Here is a 21627-nt window from a genome sequence, read left to right as displayed (position 1 = left end):
CAAAAACAATGCTGAATGAAAGAAGACTGGACACAAAAGATTATATGTGTTTTCATTTATATGAAATTCTAGAACGTGCACAATTAATTTCTAGTCACAGAAAGCTGATCAGTGGTTGCCTAGGGATGGAGGTGGAGCTATTGACTGGACAGGACACAAGGGGAGGTGGTGGAAATGTTCTATATATTGACTGAGGTGGTAGTTATATGGGTGTATGCATTTGTCAAAACTCAACTGTACACTTAATATGTGGAAACTTTATTGTATGTAAATTACACCTTAATAAATCACACTTTAAAGAAGGTACATGCCATTACATATATCTTCATTAATAACAAAAGTTCTGTTCTACCCCTTGTGCTTTCTGTGCTTCCCCTCTTTCCAATTCTTTTTTTTTAGCAATACCATTTCTAACATTCAAAAGGTATAGGGAATTCCAGCTTAAATTTAACAGATATCTTATAAGACAAGAAAAAGAAGATTCAACCCCTTCCACCCTATACCTAACAGGTCCCCAAATTCTACTTATTCTGATTCCTAAATATTTCTTACATTTCTACCCTATTGCCTAGCTTCACCTCCACTGCCTTAATTTAGCTTTCCATTATCTCCTGACTGGTCTCCTTCCTGCTATCATTTGATTTGAACAAAAGTGTCCTCCACACCATCTTCCAGGTTCCAGAAAACAAAATGGTACCTAGAGGCCTTATGGTTGAGAAGGGCAGGAAACTTGTAGGGGGAGAAACAAGAGTAAGGGTAGAACTGGATAGGGTGTTGGGGGAAGCTTGATGAAGTTCTTTTATACTTGCTTCTAGGATCAAGATGTGATCCTGAGTAAGCTGGATGGTCTTCAATGCTGTTGATGTTTTCCGTGTTTGTTTTCTTTAGTGTGTCAATGAAGCCCCTTTGGAAAGTATTAGCCTATTTTAGTATGTTCAAGAGAAACGGGGAAAGGGCTTGTGCTCCCTGTGGGGCTGGTAGGGAAGGGCCACAGGAATCAAAAGCAGAGAACCCCAAGAGAGAGAAGATACTCGGAGGGGCAGAACCAAAGCCCAAAGGTGCAGCATCCACCCACCCTTCATAAGTTTCTTCCGAGTCACTGCTTTCTGCCTGTCCCTAAGAACATTCTGTCCTGTATGTATTAAGGGAGTGATTTCTTTTCTGTCTGCATCCTCACTTTCTTCTCCAATTGCCAGTAAGGTTGGTGATAGTGAATGCCACCCAGGAGGAAAAAGGTGACAATTTTAGCCTAGCTCAATCCATTGTAAAAGGTCTCTAAGAGCACTTCCCATTGCTGAAAGTGCCTTTTAGCAAGACTCAGGAAAGGATAGCCTCCAGTGAGAGACTTCCCATCGATTACACACCTGTCAGAAGAAGCACAGGCCCAGCTCAGAGATTTCGACCTTAAACTTTCAAAAGAAGCCACTTGCTAAAGGTCCTGGAGCTGGGGGTGCCAGAGGAGCCACTAAAAATCAAAACAGTGAGCAGAAACTGAATTTGACTTTTGGCCCCAGGGGTAAGAGAGATGGAGATGAAAGTTGACAGCCTCCTACTTGACAGGGCCTCTGTGGAGTAGAAATGGGTGACCCACAAATCAGAATGGCACTTCCTCTCCATAGGCCATCCTGTGAGCAAAGTCGAAACATCTCCACCAAGCCCCTCTATGCAGACCCTCCCCGGCCCACTGACTGGAGTATTAGCAGGCAGACTCTCCACCCCCAATGCAGGACAGGTCTTTGGGGTACCGCTTTAACCTCAAAGATAACCGTGCATTCAGCCCAGCAGATACTTCTCCATAGCCAAGGAAGCAGTGTACATTTTATCACAGGGAGTCCTTGGGCATGAGCCCTATTTTTAGAATATCTTCTAGACCTGGCTCTGCTACTGATAAACTGAATGAACTTGAACTTGAGTAAGTCACTTAGACTTTGGGGGCCAGAGTTTCCCTAAGTATAAAATAAAAAGAGCTCTTTATTTTGTGTAAGAGGCAAACATGTTAGAAGTCAGTGATAATGTGCAGGGAATCCAGAGGAAGAATAGGCTAATTCCATAGAGAGGAGGTGACATATGAACAGGGTCTTGAGAAAACTGTAAAAGCTTTCCAGACAGGCAGAGAGAATATTCTGGGCAAGGTAACACATTCCTAAAGAACTGGAGGTAGGGGGGAGGGGAAGCTTTGATGGGGGGTTGGGGGGGAGAAGCAGTCAGTTCGAGAGCATTGAGAGTGGGGAGGAAGCTAGAGGTATATTAGATGTAGAATCAGTAGGTGGTACCCAGTTGAATATGGCTTCTCACATTCAAGAGAGGATGGCCTACTGGCTCCTGCCTGAGTGACTGAGCAGATGATGGTTTAATTAAATAAAACACCCAAAGCAAAAGGGGGTGGGAAAATGATTAATCCAATTCCTGACAGGTTGAAATAAGAGTATCCATAGTTCAACCAACTGCCAGGTCCAGCAGACGGCTTGATAAACAGGTGTAAAGAGCAGAGGTGTGGTTGAAGCTGGAGATGTAGGTCTGGGTGTCATCAGCTTACATCAATCTAGATCATTTCAAAGTTCCTTTCTAAACCTAAAGTCATAGGACCTGTGATTGTAAATTTTGTAAAAGGGAAAGTCCAAAAATAAACCTTTCTTCTCTTCCTGGAATATTGTTCTAATGAGATACTGGGTATGAGTTTCCCTGCCTCCCTTTTTGTGGTGTTTATGTGCCACAACAGGGTGTTCATAGGATTCTTGCTACGGAGTTTTGTTTTCTTGAGTTTCTTTCAGCTATTAGTTACAGGATTTTAGACAGCATAGAATGGTTTCAGCCCAGATAATTAAACAGCAATTGGACATCAATGATGAGTCCCAAAAAGGCTTTGGAAAAGTCTCAGCAATTCTCATTGGTTATCAATAACTCCTCATTTTATATGAAATAAAGTTCAGGCTCTTCAGTTTGGCATTCAGGTCTCTTCCTCTTTCTCTCTCCCTCTCTGGTCAGTGGCCTTGTCATGAGCAGCCCTATGGAGAGGCCCAGGTGACTTCCAGCCCCCAAACCACATGAATGAGCATGGATGCAGATTCTCCAATCCAGTCAGCCTTCAGGTGACTGAAGCCCTGGCCAGCATCTTATCTGCAGTCTTGAGAAACCCTGAGCCAGAAATACCCAGCTAAGCCACTCCTGGATTCCTGACCCACAGAAACTGTGAGTTCAATGTTTATTGCTTTAACCTCTACATTTTGGGGTAATTTGTTAAGGTCTGATCAGGAAAAGGAGAAATGTGCTCTTCTGATAATATGTGGGAAATGGGCCAGGAAAGGCCTGGAATGATTTCAGCAGTTTGGAAGGAGAGCCCTGCAGAGTGCTGAGAGCCTGGGTCTCCTCCTGATTCTTTTGCCTATTCAATGACCTTGAAAACATCCCATCTCCTGTTTGGGCCTCAGTTTCCTTACTTGTAAATGGAGTTGGGAGGTTTAGTTCCGGGCTCCATTCTAAAACCCCTACATATGTGCAACACTTTACAGTTTTCAAAATGTTTTTGTATGTTGTTCAGGACCTGGAAATGACAAAGAATAGTTTCCAAAACTTGAAAAAAAGGAAATAAGACTGGCTTTTAGGAGTTAAACTTCAAAATCGGCACATATGGATTAGGACAGAGATATACAAAATAACCTTAAAACAATGTTTGTGTCCTTCTGACTTGGTATAAACTGAACCAAAAATACAATTACTTTCTTCTTATCAATCAATAATGGGAAATACCATGATGCCCATTTTTTGATGCATAGAAAGCTCTTAGAAGTGTTCCTGGAATAGTAGTAAGTATTTTATTTATAACCAAGGGAAACTTAGTAAACTAATAAATGGATTATTAAAAGATATCAAGATTTGATAGTCATAACTAAAGGAGCATATTACCAGAGTTTATTAAGAACTCCAACTGGTGTCCTAATAAGATACCAAAGGCTGAGATAGGGAAGGGAATGCGCTGGATCGTGAACTCATTCCTGAAACTTCACTTCCGGTCGCATTTCATTGACAAAAGCACATTGTTTGACCACATCTAAGTTGAAGAGCTCACTGTATATTTATGGACAGTCCTAGTGTCTCCCTTTAAAATGCATAAACATCCTTTAAAAAGTCTACACCCTTTAAAATTGAACAGTTGGCTTTGCCATGAGAAATTGCAGTCCCCTGCTCCACTCCAAAGGGCTGCTCTCAAGTAGCAAGCACCTTGAATTATTATAGTGATTTTTTTTTTTTATGTATTTGTGGGGAGGAAGGTGATCTCCACGTCTTACTCCTCTGCCATCTTGAAGGTCTCCGAGGCATTATTTTTTTTAACATCTTTATTGGAGTATAATTGCTTTACAATGGTGTGTTAGTTTCTGCTTTATAACAAAGTGAATCAGCTATATGTATACATATATCCCCATATCTCCTCCCTCTTGCGTCTCCCTCCCATGCTCCCTATCCCATCCCTCTAGGTGGTCACAAAGCACCGAGCTGATCTCCCTGTGCTATGTGGCTGCTTCCTACTAGCTATCTACTTTATATTTGGTAGTGTATATATGTCCATGCCACTCCCTCCTCCACGTTTGTAAATAACACGTGTATAGTTCTATTTCCTGATTTTTACATTTTAGCCACCATTTATTAAATTCCTACTAAGGAAGATTCAACTTACCTCTCTTCCTCACATACAGTGTTTACGACATCATGATCCTATAAATATTACATACAGCAGAACTATGTAGTATACTAAAGTTTCATTTTCTTTCTTGTACATTGTTTTCTTAGAGTGAATAAAGCCCTCTTTTTTTTTCACTTGCTTAGTTTTCTGTGTACCTATTATTAATTTTTCCCTGAGCTCTCAGACCAAACTGTAAAATTCCTCTCAACACATCCAGATACACCAAGCCCTTCATTAGTTTTTTTCTGTTCTCAGAAATATCCCTCGGCCCTCAGTCCGCCTGTTCCAGCTTTGTGACAGGTCACTTTTTAGTTCTATTTACATCTACAATTCCTATTTCTTAAAAGCTGCAGGTTTCCAATCAAGAAGAGAAAAAAAAAAAGACTAGATGCTTCTCTGTTGTAAAACTATGATACAGAGATGAAACGTTGTGAGAAACCCAAAGTTCCAAGGACTGGCTGTGCTTCATGCCCTTTAGCCAAGGCTGCTCACTCACCCCAGCATGGGCACTGGGTCTGCGTCTTTGCTGGTCCAGCTCAGCTTCAGATACCCTCCTTTGACTTCTTGTCTCTGCTGCTTTCCAGATCTTGATGATCTGCTGATCTCCATTATCCTGAAACCAATAATAAAAGAAGAAGAGAAGGGGTCAGCCTTTTTTGTGGGGATTCCTAAATTCCCGAGCTCTAGCCCTAGAAGCACCTCCATATTTCTTGCTCCTCCTTTGTCCCATTAGAAGCAAATTTACTAGACATTACTTAAAATGTGGAAAATCCAAATCATAGAGGAAAACAGTGTGAAACTTAATATCTTACGCTCCTATCTGCGAACTGATTGAATTTCTGAAAGCCCTTGAGGTGCTCCTGCCGGCAGCTGGGACTGAGGGTTCAAAGCAGAGAAACAGAACATGTGGGGAAATGCTTTTACTTCATGATTTTCTTCTCATACCTGGCGATGGGATGCAGTATGCAAGGGTGGGGGGGTGGAATGGGAATATAAATCTTGCAATAATGATGATAATACTTTCATACATGGTATGGGAATGAGTTTGGTTAGGATGAGGCAGGGAGAATGAGGAAAATGATTCTGAGACGCTGATGAAACCCAGAGCCGTATCGTTCTGTGTGGAAAGCGTGTTAAGAAACCTGAGAAATGTCTGCCTGCTTTAGTCCACCATCAAGGGAATTACCTTATCCTTTGTTCCTCTTGTCTTCTGTTTTGTGTAGCACAACTGGAGATTAGAGTAGAAAAGATGTTCCTGGGGCTTTCTCTGAAAACAGTGGCCCTACCCCACCAACAGGGAAAGGATTGATGCTAGGAATTACCAACTTGTAAATGAAAATTAATACTGCAATTAGCCAGGTAGGAAAATCCATCTCATTGTAAATAGTGATACTTATAGATTGTGATATTCCCCCTGGGATCACCAGGTTATTTAAAAGGAATAAATCAGGAACCACATTCAAGCCCATGAAGAATGCCAGAAATATTCAGAGCAGACATACACCTAAAACACATAATATTTTCGCCCGGGTTGTAAAACAGTTGATAAAGTCAGTTTTTTTAAAAAGACACACATTTGTGATTTTTGACACTTCCTAGATGGAAAGTGTTTTCAGATTAGCTTTTGAATATCAACATTGTCACCTAGACAGCTTTCTAGGAAACAGACTGAAGACATTGGATAAAAAGATTAGTCTCACAAAAAAATGATGAGATGAATACTGCATTTCAAATAAAAACAAGGGTCTCCAAGGATGAAATATAAACATTCGATAAACCTGCAGTCTGATAAAAATCTATATAATGGCCTTACGTTTCTATAGCTGTCTAAAATATGGAGCCTGCCTTCACATCCATTAACTCATTTGATTCTCAAGTGTGTGTGGGAAGAGGTAAACGAGAGAGATGTAAAAAAAGAAAGATCCTCATTTTACGGATAAGGAAGTGCAGCCAGAAAGATTCAAGCTCACACTACCTCCCAGGTATTAACAGACTGTGTGTATTTAATGTTAGCTGCCCCTGAATCAGAGTTAAAATGCAGCTATACTTCTCTAGGCAGCCAAAATGGGGATGCCAACACAGGAATGGCATTCTAGCCATAGTAGGGTTGTGACTTGAAGTTTATGGGTTCAAGAATGAACCATTGCAAGAGATGTAGGAAAACTACTTCCCCTCCCCCCATGAATATGGATTTAGGGATAGCAGAATTTCATCCTATTGTCCCCATTATTACACCCATATTTGACAGATTGATTAGGGCTCTGCTAGTTACAGTGCATCATAGCCGGCCTTGAATTGAGGTTCTACATTTATACGTGTCTTCCTTTCTGCACCACAAGAGCCCACAGACCAGCAACCAAATACTTAATGTGTTGTTTCCATCCAGTGCCCAACCCAGTGCCAGTGCTTCATAAACCTGTAGAGTTGAATACACCATGAGAACAGATACTTTGCAACACCACCAATTGGGTCATAATGTAGGCATGCAGACTGGAAGACACAGTCGAATCCATTCAAGGGTTAGAATTGTCAGATGCCTCCCTTTTGAACCATGTGACCTGATTCCTCTCCTTTTCCATAATTTGGTTCCATTTCTTGGGATGAAGTCAATTATAGATGACCCCCTACTTTCAAACAGATTGAAAGTGTGTCTGAAAGTCAAGTAACAAACTCATATGCTAAAAGGGAGTTTCCATCCACCAAAACTTTAAATCCTTTATCAGGAATGCCAGGCCCTGTGGCAGGGTTGGGGGAACCCTGCAAACCCCCATAAGTGGTGGCCCATGTGATATGATAGCTGCCACCCCCACCCCTGGTCCACACCCTAGACCCCATCCCCAGCCAGACTCATGGAAGGGCAGGACCGTCAGGGATTGGTGCATGAGCTTCAGGAGCTTCCATGGAGAAAATCTTTGCAAACTTTTAAGGGAAAAGGCATCATGTAATAATTCCTATTTTGTGTAAAAAGGGAAGAAAAAGATTAAAATAAATATATATGCAAGTATAGACGAAAGGCAGGAAGGAATAGACCAAAAAAATTTTAATGGCTTTTTCTAGCTGGTTGGATTATGATTTTGGTTTTTTCTTTTCTATTTTTGTATGGTTTAATGTACTCATTTTTTTAACATCTATAAATACTTTAAAATTTATTTTTTTAATCTACTTGTAAGATATTAAAATCATTGCTATTAAAGCTAAAATCCTTTTTGACCACCATCCCTAAATTCCCCGAGGTAATCACATCACTTTGGCATGCCTCTTTCTGGATTTTTTTCAATATATTTAAACGTATGTATGTATGCACATAGAAATACAAAGTATTGTTTTGTTTCTACATGGATGGCATCATATAATACATATTCTGCAATTTTCTTTCCTTGTCAGTTACATATAAATCTACCTCATTTAAAAAAAAAAACTATTCCATCAAATAGAGACTGAAGCATATTAGTCCAGTGGTTCTGCACTGGAATCATGTAAGGGGCTTTAATCAAACCAGTGCCCAGGCCCCATACCTAGAAATTCTGATGCAACTTTTTTTGCTTCCCCTACCACCCAGGTGACTTTAATTTTTTGCTGTTTTAGAACAGTATCATATTGTATAACCTTGCACATATATGTGGGTGGTACTCCAGGAAGATTTTTTTTTTAAGCACTTATATTGCAGTACCAATTTATACTCTTACCAGAAGTATATGAAAATACCCCATATGCTTCTCTACCTTGGATATTATCTAATTTAAAATTTTTTAAACTTTTTGCTACTTTGATGGATTAAAAAATAGTATGTCATTTATTTTCATTTTACTGATCATTTGTAAGATTTATATCTTTTCATATGTACAGCGAGGGATTGAGGATACAAGGTACCCAGTTTTGTATCCCAGCTCTGCCACCAGTGGGCTATATGCCTTCAGGCGAGTTGTTAACCTCTCCATGCCTCAGTTTTCTCATTTCTAACATGAAGAGAATAATAGTGCCTAGTTCAGAAGCTTACTGTAAGACTGACATGACTTAACATAGATAAGGTTTTAGAACAGTATCATCACAGAGCAAGCACACCATAGATGTTAGTTATTCTTTTTTTGTCATTTGTGCTTTTTTACTATTACTGCTTAATCAGAAAACAAAATTAATTTTTAAATATTGACCCATTCAGAGAAAGTTACCCAGGCAGGCCTCAAATCTCTCATGGTTAGAGACCTTACATACCTTGTTCCTACTCTCCGTAGTAAAATGGGAATGGTAACTCTCCACCTGTTTGAAGACCAAGGAGGTGAAATGTGCCTTTTGGGGGCTTCAACAGGTCAGAGGTGATGTAAGTCTATCTGTTTCATATCGGGAAGCAGAGTACTTTTGTCGCTATCACCAGAGGAGTCTGCAGTGCTTCACTAGAAGCCTAGAAAGTTAGGCCTGGAAGGACGAACCAAAGGACTCTAGAGACCAGGCACTGTATTTTATAGACGAGGACACTGAGTCCTTAAGAATTCGAGTAATTGGATAAGCTCCCACAACTACCCAGGGACAGCATCAGACTAGAGCCTAATGCCCTGGAACTTTAGGAAGCTTTGAGCTGATGTTCTCTGCTGCCCATTTGGGCCTGGGTGAAAATGTTTGGGGGGCAGGCTCCAATATTAATATGTATGTGAGAAATAAACTGAAGAAAAACTTTAATTGTATATAATTAAGGCAATAGCTAAGAATAATTAGGATTTGCTATTTTAGACACACTAAAAATACAAAAATATTTTTTAACTGTAACACTACTGGTTTCTTAGCCTTAGGACAAGTTCCCAAGTAATATATCATCTAGAAAATGTTTTCATGCCACAGGATAATTCTTTTTTTAAAAAAGGCCCAACAAATCCATCCATACAATTCACACTGAGATATTTGGATAAACACACACATACAAATTTGGAGAAATATCATGATTTAAATAACCAGCTAATATTTGGGGTCCCAATGTGATTTTTTAAAAATCTCATTCTGACCCAAGGATGAAGGGGTTTGAAAAGCTCTTAACCCTTAAAAAAGAATGATAATTTAAAATAATTTTTCCCAAATGACTATGAAAGCAATTAATTTTATAAAAATGTTAGCTCTAACAAAGAATTAATATATCCATGTCTGATTTTGAAGGAAAGGAATGATAAAAACCAACAAGAAATAAGATGTATATTAGCTTGTTTGATATGACTAATTATGTGAAATATTGACATAATGTCATAAAGTTTTTTTGGTAATACCTGAAGCAGGTGAAAAAATGTGTATCTATTATTTTCTCTCCTAAAGTAAAGCCTTCAATTAGTGTATGCAAAAGTCATCAAGGTGATTCAGCAGGCTTAGGGTGAAATGTTAACAAGAAGCTGACCAGTCTGGATGCTAATACAGGCAATGAGGTCTCAGGGGTGTCATCTTGGAGCACACCATCTCAAATCCTAATTTCCATATACCACGGGTAGGGGAGATAGTGCTGGCTTCAGCCCTTTGCATTTCACTTCTGGGACTTGAGATGTCACATCTTCTGTTAGTAATGACTTACAGTGCTGGATTAATTTCACTACTCCCCACTTGCAGGAGAAACCAAGGGGAAAAGTCAAGTGACTTGTACAAAATAAAGTAGAAATGCAGTGACCTGAAAATCAGATTTTCAGTTGATATCAAAATTTTCCCTAAGATATATAAAGAGATAGCACTTTACAGTTATTATCTTATTTAATCGATATTAGTTCTCTAATGCTTCTTAACAAATTAATCCCAAAAGTTAGTGGCTTAAAACAACAAACATTTATTATCTCACAGTGTCTTTGGGTCAGGAACTCAGAAGAAGCTTTGTTGGGTGGTTCTAGTTTGTCGTTTCTCATGGGGTTGCTGTTAAGATATTGGCTAGAGCTACTGTCATCGTAAGGCATGACTTGCTCTGGAAGATCTGCTTTCAAGATGACTTACTCATTTGGATGGCAAATTGGTGCTGGCTGTCGGCATGAGAACTCAGTTCCTTGCCACGATGGACCTCTCCATAACATTGCTTGAGTGTCTCACAGCATGGCACTGGCTTCCCCCGGTGGGAGTGATACAAGAGAGAACAAGGAAAAGACAGGCCTCAAAATGTCTTCTGAGGCTTGATCATACCTTCTATGATCAAGCCTTAGAAGACATACACCATAATTATTCTGATGCTCTATGGTTACCAAGTCAGCCCTGTTGAGTGTGCAAGGGAACTATTACATGGCATGAATACTCATCACTGAGGATCATCGGGGACCATCTTGGAGGCTGCCTACCTAACTTTTTTTTAAGAAGCTGTGAGTACACAGTAGAAGCATTAACATTCTGTTTTGAAGACAAGGAAACTTTTTTTTTTTTATCCCTAGAGAATGAAAGCTACATTCACAAGAATGGGGATGTGAACCCAGGTCCTCTGAGGCGGGTTATGTGTCCACACCTCGCAAAATGGTGCTGGTAGGTCTCAGTGCAGCACAAATTCACTCCCCTCTGTGGCACTTTCCTAACTTCATAGGAAACTTTTTGATAGAGGTGGATGGATGTAGCTTAGAATGCAAGCCCTGACATACCGTAGAGCTCCCAGTTATTTGGTGGGGAGCTCATGTCCAGTCCCTCTTCCCATGGCCCCACTTCAATTCCTAAATATTACTAAATAGATAAATAGGTTTTCTCTTTCCTCCTGACCCACAAAGGTATTCCCTTTATTTCCAGTGTATTTTAAGCATTTCAAGTATTGTATTAGCTTTCCTATGAATTCAAAGACGAGAAAGGGATTTCATGTGCGCCTACTCCAACATCCCGACAAGGAGAGCAGTATTTGACCTGACTCTGATTCCTCATTTTTAAAACAGGAACAAAAATTGCCTCTATAAGATGGTTGTGAGGTCAAATGGGATGACTCACGCAAGGTGCTTAGCACAGTGCCAGGCACACAGTAAATAAATATTTATCGAGCATTTAGTGAACATTTATAGAGCAAAACATTATGATCGGTATTACTGGACACTTTATTCTTCTTGGGCCTCCGTCTCTTCATCTGAAAAATGAATGAGTTGGATGAGATCAGGGAAGGGGAAAAGGCTCCCATATACCCAGTCTGTCGTGAGCAAGCAGCATGGGCCGTCTGGAGAAGAATTCTAAGACTAAACCTCTGGTAGCAGGAATGATTCCAGAATAGGTTCGTGCTGTCTGTTGAGGTCTGGGAACAGAAAATGCTGACACTCATGCATTTCTTTGCTATCCTTGGACTAGATAATCAATTAAGTCTATTGAACTTGGGGAGTATAAGATTCCATAACCCACCAACACCTTCTCACACACAGGAGAAATGTTCTTAAACTGCTCTCTAGATTATCCGGAGTTTTTGGTGACCAGCTCGATCATAATCAGTATGCCTTTAAAGGTTTTAACCTCTTTTGTAAATAGCTAGTGGGTTACTTAATTGAATTCACCCAGTTATTTTCAAAACAACCAGGAGTATGACCAAATTCAGTCTTTCCTTCAAACTAGTTTTGCGTGTCTTTGTGAGTCGCTACATGACGATATATGTTATTTTAAACTCGCCTTATTTTTAATGATATAAACAATGAAAGCCCAAGTAAGAGAAAGGAGCTAACACATTTATTCCCATTCTGCCATCTGTTTAAAGCTGCTGATGTAATTCCAGTTTGAAATTGCATTAGCGCTTGCCTCCTGGACTTCTTCCTTATTTCCTTTTGTGTTTCAGGCCTCCTGTGCTTAAGAGAAAGCACTGCCTCTAGGATGTTGGTCAATTAATGCACAGCTACAGGATAGCTCTGGCCATTTTCAAACTGGTCTCCAATTTGGATTTCCTTCACGATTAGCTAGAATGACTGTAACTGGAGTGTTATTTGCTTAAATGTATTTGGTATTTAAGGTTTGATTAGTGATGTTTTCAGCAATACCATCAACAATCAGCAGGTTTGTTTACACTGCAGAGAATGGCAGAGATTACGGGTTGTGGTCATGCATACTCAATCATGATATATTGGCTTTTTTTGACTTTTATCTCTTGGATATGCCTCAGAATTCAATTTTAATTTTTTTTAAATGCAGCTACTTTACACTGGTTTGAATAATACTACGGTAGAGGGCTTTGTTGAATTGTGTGATGTTTCTTGGTGTGTGTGCATGTGTGTGTGCGTGTGTGTGTGTGTGTGTGTGTGTGTCTTATGAGGCTGGGTGGCATTTAAAATTATGTTTTACTGGATAACCAGAGTGTAATTTCTTTGCTTGGATATAAACTGTGTGCGTGGGTCAAGCCCTTTTTCTTTTCACTTTCAAATGAAGGTGAATGCCACCCTAGGGACTTGGCATCGGGTGAGGTGGACAAGGTATGTGAGGGCACAGGGATAGGGGCAGGAAAACGGGAAACTTGGGCAGCTTCCTTCACTTTTCTGAGTCTTAATTTCCCCACCTGGGTTTATACTAGAGAATTCTAAAGTCTTTCTCCTCTAAACAACTTCTAAAATAGGCACCTTTCCCTTTTCCTGATATCGCTGTAGTAGGGGGTGCTCCTTTGGGTGCATGAAATTGAATCTCATGTCAAAAATGTCATCAGAATAATAGAAAGTTGGATTGGAAGTGACCTTAAGGGCTCTCCCCAAAGCTCTTTCAGGCTCTCAGTCATAACCACCCTTAAGGGCACGGCCAACAGAGAGGAGTGTATTCACTAGGTATCAAGAATGGAGCTCAACTTCAGCACGCTTATGTAGCGTGTCACTTCTACTCAGAATCCTGGCTCTGAACCATGGCTCATCACTGTGGCTCAGAACTATCCGTGGATTTCTTTTTTAATATCGGTGTCTGGATCCTACAACCAACATGCCAAATCAGAAATCTGGGGAGTGGAAACCCAGTATTTGTATATTACCAAGCTCTCTGGCTGATTCAGAGCCTCAGTCAAGGTGGAGAAGCTCTGTTCCAGAGAAACATTTCATTGAGATAGAGTCGAGTCATCAGAAGGAGATCTGATTTGGGAATCCAGAGACCAGGGGTTAAGCCTGACCCAAGTACCAAAGGAGCACAGAAGGAGGGAGGACTAACACAACCAGGGAAAATCAGGGGAACCTTCACAGAGGAGGTGACATTTGAGTTAAATCTTGAAGAATGAGTAGGAATTTTCCTTTTGGAGAAGAAAGAATGGGTTGAGAGAAATAATGTATTGCTGTGTGTCGCAGAGTGTGTGCCAAAGCAGTAGCAGTAAAAGGCAAGATTTCTGAGTTTCTATTCATTCCTTCCAGAGACCATGTGAAATGCTAGCACTAGACGGAAGGGCCTCTCCTCCCACAGAGAGGTTCACTGGAGCATACGTGGGGAAGGGGAATATCCGGAGTTGGGTGTGTAAAAGTAAGCTGCATCAGCTTACAAAAAGTCATGACTCCCAGAAAATGAATTTGGAATTGATTCTGTAGGCCGCTGCTCACAGATGTAAGGTCACAGCACACTGGTACAGTTACAGTCAGCCGTGAGGGGCTGTGAGTAGTGTGTTAGTGCTGGCTATCAAAGATGCAGTAGAAGAGACTGGTTGAGAAGGCAGGCTCTGAAGCCAGACTGTGGGAATTCAATCCCAGCTCTGCCACTTACCGACTACAAGCCACCTACCTGCCCACTGGGCAAATTATTTAAGTGTTCAGTGCCTCAGTTTCTTCATTTGTACAGTCTTTTCTCAGTATCCATGGGGGACTTGGTTCCAGGATACCAAAATGCACCGATGCTCAAGTCCCTTATATAAAATGGTGTAGCAGTCAGTCCTCCATATCTGTGGATGCAGAGCCCACAGCCATGGAGGACCAACTGTATAACAGAGACAATCATGTTGCCTACCTCTTAAGGTTGTTATGAAGGTGAACATGCATCTGTAAAACACTTGAAAGTGTGCCTGGCAGTATAGATATAATTATTATTATTACCATTACTTTTATTTTTAAAAATTTCTACAGTAGTTTGAAAGTCACACACATGTTCGAGGAGACTCAATTTTATGTACAATTTATACTCATTTGTTTTACTAAATGGCAGAGATCAAGGAGGAGGTGAGCCATCATTCAGCAAGCTGCATATAGCCTGGGCTATGCCCAGACCAGTGAGACCCGCAAATGTCCTCCAATAGGAACCACTGCCACAGGCATGCCACCTGAGTAGGGTTGCCAGGTAAAACACAGGGCACCCAGCTAAATCTGAATCTCAGATAAATAATGAAGAATCTTTTTAGTATCCTAAGGATACCCCAACTATTCCATGGGACGTACTTATGCTAAAAAAAAAAATTATAAGTATGGGGGGAGGGTCCATGTGACTCTGGTCACACTTCAGGAGCCAGAGCCCCTTCCAGAGAGGCTGGATCTCCATGGCCTCTCCGAAAAGGGATCCCCCACAAGTAGGGTGGGAGCATCATCCCTGAGAAATCTTCAGGGAAGCTGGTGTTAGACCCTGAAGGCTGGAAAGGATTTTGATAGGTGGGGAAACAGCAATCAGTGTTGCAGCCTGGAGCCTAATGTGCTCTAAGGCACAGAGGCATGGAAGTTTGTGCCATGTCTGAGACCATTGAGAAAACGATGGCAGCAGGGGCATAGGGATGTGTGTGCGTGTGTGTGTGTGTGTGTCTGCATGGGGTGGTGCTCAGGAGGACATATGGTCCGGGAAGTGTTTGGGGGCCAGGAGTTCAGGAGTTTAAGAAATTAGATTGAATGAGTTACTACCCAGTTCCTGAATTAGTCATTTTGCTTCCTTTCTTAATGGATTTCATTACAGACATTCCAGTTTCCCTAAGCATTGCCATTTTTTTCTTATTATGATTAGTTTGTTTGTTTGTTTATTTGTTTTACAATTCTTCTGTGTTCAGTTAGTGAAAGGTTGTAAGATGGATAGGAACAGCAAGGCTCAATGATTATTTAACAAGTAATAAACTGACTGCAGTCAAACATGCTTGTCATGGAAGCGTTATTCTGTTATCTGAAGCAAACATGGCAGAGCTCGTTTATTTAATTAGAAGCTGTTTTTACTGGAGTCCTTCCAGGAGGACAGTGGGTGTATTCTATGGTTTTTTCAGGGCTCTTCAGATTTCAGAGGTCTCACAGATAGAAATTAAATAAAAGGGGACAGTTAAAATAAAACCCTGTGAACTGTTATTTCTCCAAGAGTGTCTGTTGACTGCTTCCTTCCTCTTCAGCTGTTCAGGGATGGAGACCTTTATCCTCAGACCTAGGCAGATAAAAATTACATAAAAATGTACTGAGTTCTTTTGGTGTTTTTCCCAGATTTAGAAGACACACATCTTGCCATTTCTTGATTAATTACTACATGGAAGTTGTTGAGAGGCAAGCTTGGCTCAACGTAACGAAGGACTCACATATGATTGTGGAAACACTGCCAGGCTGGTTGAGGAGGATTTGGGTTCTAGTCTTAAGAGCAGCAATAATTCTTTGTGAGATCCTGGGCAAGTTGTTTCCCTTCTTGGGGCTTCAATCTCCTCATCTGGGGAATGAGAAGTGGATCTTAATGTTTCCTTTTAGCAGCCCCATTCTGAAATGTTGGGGCATGCTGGCAAGAAGACTGTCCAAAGACGAGCAGCCAGGCAAGCCAGAGCAGCAAGGAAAGGCCTGATGAATGAAGGAGCTCTGTCTGCATGGAGCCTTAAAAGAAGGACAAGGGAGGGACAGGGGAGAACGTTACAAATTTATTCTAAACAAATAATCATAGATGCCTACAAAGACTTATGTTGACAAAGGAGATAATGCTAGGAGGTTCTTTGGATATTACTATTTCAAGAGAATTAAGGAGTTCATGAGTGTGAAGATGTGAAGTGCTTGGCGTAATAGACCTTCTTGTTTCTAGGAACAGTGGAGTAGGTTATTTAGACCAATCCTCCCACTGAAAGCAACTAAAAATGTACATTAAAAAAAATCTTCTTAAAAGCATCAAAGAGATGACAAGAAAATAAAGAATTACTGGATTAAAAATAAACGGAAAATGAAAACCTAGTAAGATAAGCAAGCACTGTAACTGCTTTTGATCTGAACACACTACTCCCTCAAAATTAAAGCTTTGTTCTGGCAGTCTCAAGAGGTGAGAGGGACAGAAAGCAAAGCACAGGCCACACACAGTGAGGCGTCTCCTAGGAGACCCTTCCCACAATAAGCTGGGAGCAAAAGGGACACAGTCCCAAGAATTACACCCTGGTTCTAAACCTTTGGGTCCTGTTCGAGTCCCTTGCTTCTCAAAGTGTGGTCCTTGGATCCAGGACATCAGTGGCACCAGGGAGCTTATTAAAAATATGGATTCCCGAGTCTCACCTCAGACTAACTGCTTATTCAGTATATATACTTTAATAAGATTCTTGTTAGAAGCAAACATGAATCCTCTCAGGAGAAATGTACTTTCATTCTAGGCCTCAAACTATTCCTGACAATAGCTTTTCTAATACAATTTTCAGTAAATTGTCCAAGATAAGAAGTCACAAAAGGAAATTGACCTCCACAAGAGAGAACCAGCAGAAACAACAGACAATAGAAACAGAACTACAGAGACTTTACATGGTGGACTTATTAGATGTAGTCTATAAAACAATAATTTATATTCATAATAGCTATGTGTGAAAGGGATCATAAAAAATTTGAAAAACAAACTTGAAAGTGTCTGCAGTGAATAGAAAATATGAACTATAAAAAGTTCATAACAGATTTGAAAAAGGACCTTAGAAATTCTAGACATAAGTTTTTATCATGATTTCTGGAGCTCATGCATTTGTGGAGGACTGGCTTGGGGCAGTAAGCTACCTGTCACTGAAAGTGGCTGAACAGGCTAGACAACTGGCTATCTCTCCACTGAAATGGGGAGAGTAGTATTGACTAAGCATTAGCCAGGTCATCCTCAAGTCTCTTTCTGGTGCAGATACTATAAGATGTTTTTCTAAGATAGGACATCCTCCAATTGGCCAGGGCCCTTGGAAGTCCTTCTAACTTGACTTTTCCTTGTGTGGGATTGAGAATCCTCCCCAAGGTTGCTAGATCACCCACTGCCTTGGGGTAAGTAACACCACAACTGTGTAATACTTGCAGAGAGGTAGGGATCATCAGTAGAACCTCCAGATGAAACAGAGGGAGCCTATCTAGGGGACACATCAGGGGCCATGGACCCAGGAGAAGTTTATGAACTGTGATCCAGACTGATTATTTGCACATTTCTGCATGAAGCTTCACAAGCCCTCCCCACTTTCAAACATTCTCAGAACTTCATAATCTTCAAAAATAAAAGGAGGGACTTCCCTGGTGGCACAGTGGTTAAGAATCCTCCTGCCAATGCAAGGGACACAGGTTCGATCCCTGGTCCGGAGAGATCCCACGTGCCGCAGAGCAACAAGGCCCTTGTACCACAGCTACTGAGCCTGTGCTCTAGAGCCCATGAGCCACAACTACTGAGCCCACGAGCCATAACTACTGAGCCCACGTGCCACAACTACTGAAGCCTGCACACCTAGAGCCCGCGCTTCACAACAAGAGAAGCCACCGCAATGAGAAGCCCGCGCACCGCAACGTAGAGTAGCCCCTGCTCGCTGCAACTAAAGAAAGCCTGCGCACAGCAATGAAGACCCAATGCAGCCAAAAATAAATAAATTAATAAATTTTCAAAAAAGGAGAAAACACTAGGGTCCTTCTCTTGACCCTCTTCCCTTCTTGGTTCTGTTTATCCTCTCTCCTTGTTCTGCTCTATCAAACTCTCCAAAGGTAGGTCTGTGGCCATATTTTCTGTCCACTCTCACATTTTATGACTCCTTCACCCTAATTTCTCTGCATGCCATGAGCTTATTCAAGTTTGTTTTTCCTTTGGTTCATCCTCCCCAACTTCTCTGATCATCTCCTTCTTGAGGCTCTCTCTTTGGAAATCACAGTTACCATTTGAGGGGCACCTAAACCACTTTCTATATCATTTAATCCCCACACTAATCATGAAAGATAAGATGAGCATTTTTGTGATTCCTATTTTATAATAATATGTATTCATTATAGAAAAATTAGAGATTATCTGTAAACAAAAAGCAAATTGAAAGCTCCTCTAATTTTACTATCCAGAGATAACTTTACCACTGTTAATATTTGGTATAGTTTATCCAGACTTTTTTTCCATGATTTTTTTGGAAAAAATGAGATTTTGTATGCTGAGCATATGTTTTTATAACCTATTTTTATTTACTAACAAGAGATAGTGAACCTCTTTCCATATTTGTAAATACATACCTACAACATAATTTTTTAATGTTTGCATAGTATGGATGTATGATAACTTATTTAGCAAACCTTCAATCGTTGGGCATCTGAATTAATTCCAATCTTCACTATTAAAATAGCATCTTATAGTTATATCTTTGTACGTATCCTTAATTATTTCTCCAAGATAGAATCCTTGATGTGGAAATGGATTCATGCTTCTGATTTTGACAAATTTCCCCTGCAGAAAGTTTATACTAATTTAGACCTTCAACAGCAATGTGTGAAGGTGAGCATTTTCCTGCACCCTAACTAACATTTAGGTATTATTGTTTTATTGTCTTGATTAATTTTACAAGCAGCCTTTTATTGCTGTTTTAATTTGATTACAAATAAGATGGAATACAGCCGTCCCTTGGTATCCATGGGCAATTGGTTCCAGGACCCCCACGGATACCAAAATCTGCAGTTACTCAAGTCCCTCATATAAGATGGCATAGTACAGTATTTTCCCTTATGTTTCTTTACCATTTAGTTTTTTTCTTTGTGAATTAAACTGTTAGTATTGTGTATATATTAACACACTGGCACATAGAAATGAATGTTAGCGTCATCATTATTATAGGTAGCAGCCACAGTATATTGCAAATAGTTTCCCCCAATTTGTCATTTTCTTTTATTCTAATTCAATTTCATTTTATAATTTAGGCCATACAGAGGTTTAAATTTTTTTAAATTTGTACTTAATTGTTTTTTTATTCCTTGTTTGTTTTGTTTGTTTGTTAATTTTTTATTATTATTTATTTTACTTATTTATTTTTGGCTGTGTTGGGTCTTTGCTGCTGTGTGCAGGCTTTCTCTAGCTGTGGAGAGCGGGGGCTACTCTTCATTGTGGTGTGCGGGCTTCTCATTGCAGTGGCTTCTCTTGTTGCAGAGCATGGGCTCTAGGCGCCGGCCTTCAGGAGTTGTGGTTCACGGGCTCTGGAGTGCAGGCTCAGTAGTTGTGGCGCACAGGCTTAGTTGCTCCGCGGCTTGTGGGATCCTCCCGGACCAGGGCTCGAACCCGTGTCCCCTGCATTGGCAAGCAGACTCTTAACCACTGTGCCACCAGGGAAGCCCCCAGGTTTAAATTTTTGATGTGAACAAACTTATGAACCTCCATCTTTATGGTTTCTGCCTATGGTTGCCTGCTTAGAAAGAACTCTCCCACTCTAAGATTATATAAATGTTCACCTTAGAGTATTTTTATGGCTTCATATGTTACATTTAGATCATTAACACATCTGGAATTTATTTTCATTTAAGGATGGGATAGAGATCAGTGGCTTTTCACAAAAGGCCGAACGGTTCTCCTACTCAACATTTTAAGTGTTTTTCAAATGGAACAGAGCAGAGACATTTTTGAATCAAGACCTGTGAATGGCTGTATCTCTGAGTGGAAAGGAATTAATTACTGCATGTCAGAAATCAGCATGGGGCCAGAGCTATTAAACATACTAATGGCTTGGATGGAAGGAGAGCTGCAAAGCAGGCTGTGAGCCTCTCCCTGTCCAATGGTGATTTAAGTGGGTTACTTACAGCCCAAGATGACAGAGTGAAGAAAGCCAGACGGCCTTTGGTGTCGGGGAAGGGGGCGGCCATGGTGTCAACAGACAGAACTGGGTCTGGTTGTAATCTGCCTGCAAAGCTCACCCGACTCCTTGGCCCTCATTTTGAAGACTGGAAATGGAGCAGAAGGCCTGAGAAAGGCCTTCCAAAGCAGCATCCCTTCGTGGCCAGGCCTGGAAAGACCACACGTAAAGGTTTTTCCAGCTAGAACCTCAGCAGCCGCCTGTGCTCACGATTCCTCTCCAGCACGGCCGTGCTCTCTGGTTTCGCTCCACGAACTTCTGGCTTCTAGTTCTGCTCCCCCACATTCCCCACTGCATTGTTTTCTTCAAAGCACATATTTCATAATAGTCATTTTTCTCTAGACTGTTTTTTAATGCTGTACGGCGGTCCCATCATTGCATGAGTTTTTCACCTTTAAACTTCTTTCATAATGCTCTATCTTCTGAAAGTGGACCTTGGTTATTCTATGGGCAAATAACATAATGATACTAGTTGACAATTACAACTTGCTCCCACGTGTTTTAAGGCACACCTCAGAGTAATCCTGACAGATAGGTGGGCAAGATTGGGTGGACAAAGCCCGAATTTGAGAAGGGATTTTTCTGAGGGACACAGTGAATCAGGAGCAGATCTGGAGCTCCACACTAGGGTTATGGGCCCAGCTTCAGAATTCCACCTACTCAGCTTGATGGCTCTTGGGAGTCCTGTGATTCAACAGAACTCTGATAAGCCCTGTTGCAGCCCTGTGCTAGGGTACCAAGATAACAGATTCATACCCAGTCTCTCAGCAGTTTCACTCCAGGAGTGATTTTTGTTTATTTCCTGTGTACAAAATGAGAGATGGACAAAGAGAGAGTGTTAACCACAGTCAGGCTGTTTGTCAGGAAGGGCTTCACAGAATACTGTGTTTGGGCAGTTGGGTGGCGGCATGTTGGACTAAATGAGCTTCGGGGTCTTTAAAGGAGATCTGTTGTCCTGGCACCCATTCCACACCCCCGCAAAGCTTTCCCCTCTTCTACTCTCAGTTCGTGCAATTTTATCCTCTGACCACAGGTCTAGGTTCAGGTCAGGACCCACACTATTCCAGTGACACTCAGCCCTGGA

General features: G+C 40.9%; 1 long non-coding RNA gene across 1 annotated transcript in view; it reads left to right on the top strand.

Moving 5' to 3' along the window:
* Positions 1-21627, top strand: part of LOC132491965 (uncharacterized) — a 567227-nt gene that overhangs the window by 378259 nt on the left and 167341 nt on the right. Inside the window, exon 7 of the long non-coding RNA XR_009532772.1 lies at positions 2986-3189. This is a non-coding gene — a long non-coding RNA (uncharacterized LOC132491965). The remainder of the gene's footprint in view (positions 1-2985; positions 3190-21627) is intronic.

The sequence above is a fragment of the Mesoplodon densirostris genome, chromosome 6 (genome assembly GCF_025265405.1).
Source record: "Mesoplodon densirostris isolate mMesDen1 chromosome 6, mMesDen1 primary haplotype, whole genome shotgun sequence".
Taxonomy (NCBI): domain Eukaryota; kingdom Metazoa; phylum Chordata; class Mammalia; order Artiodactyla; family Ziphiidae; genus Mesoplodon; species Mesoplodon densirostris.
The sequence above is the reverse complement of the archived record's forward strand: the minus strand, read 5'-3'. Positions and strand labels throughout refer to the sequence as shown.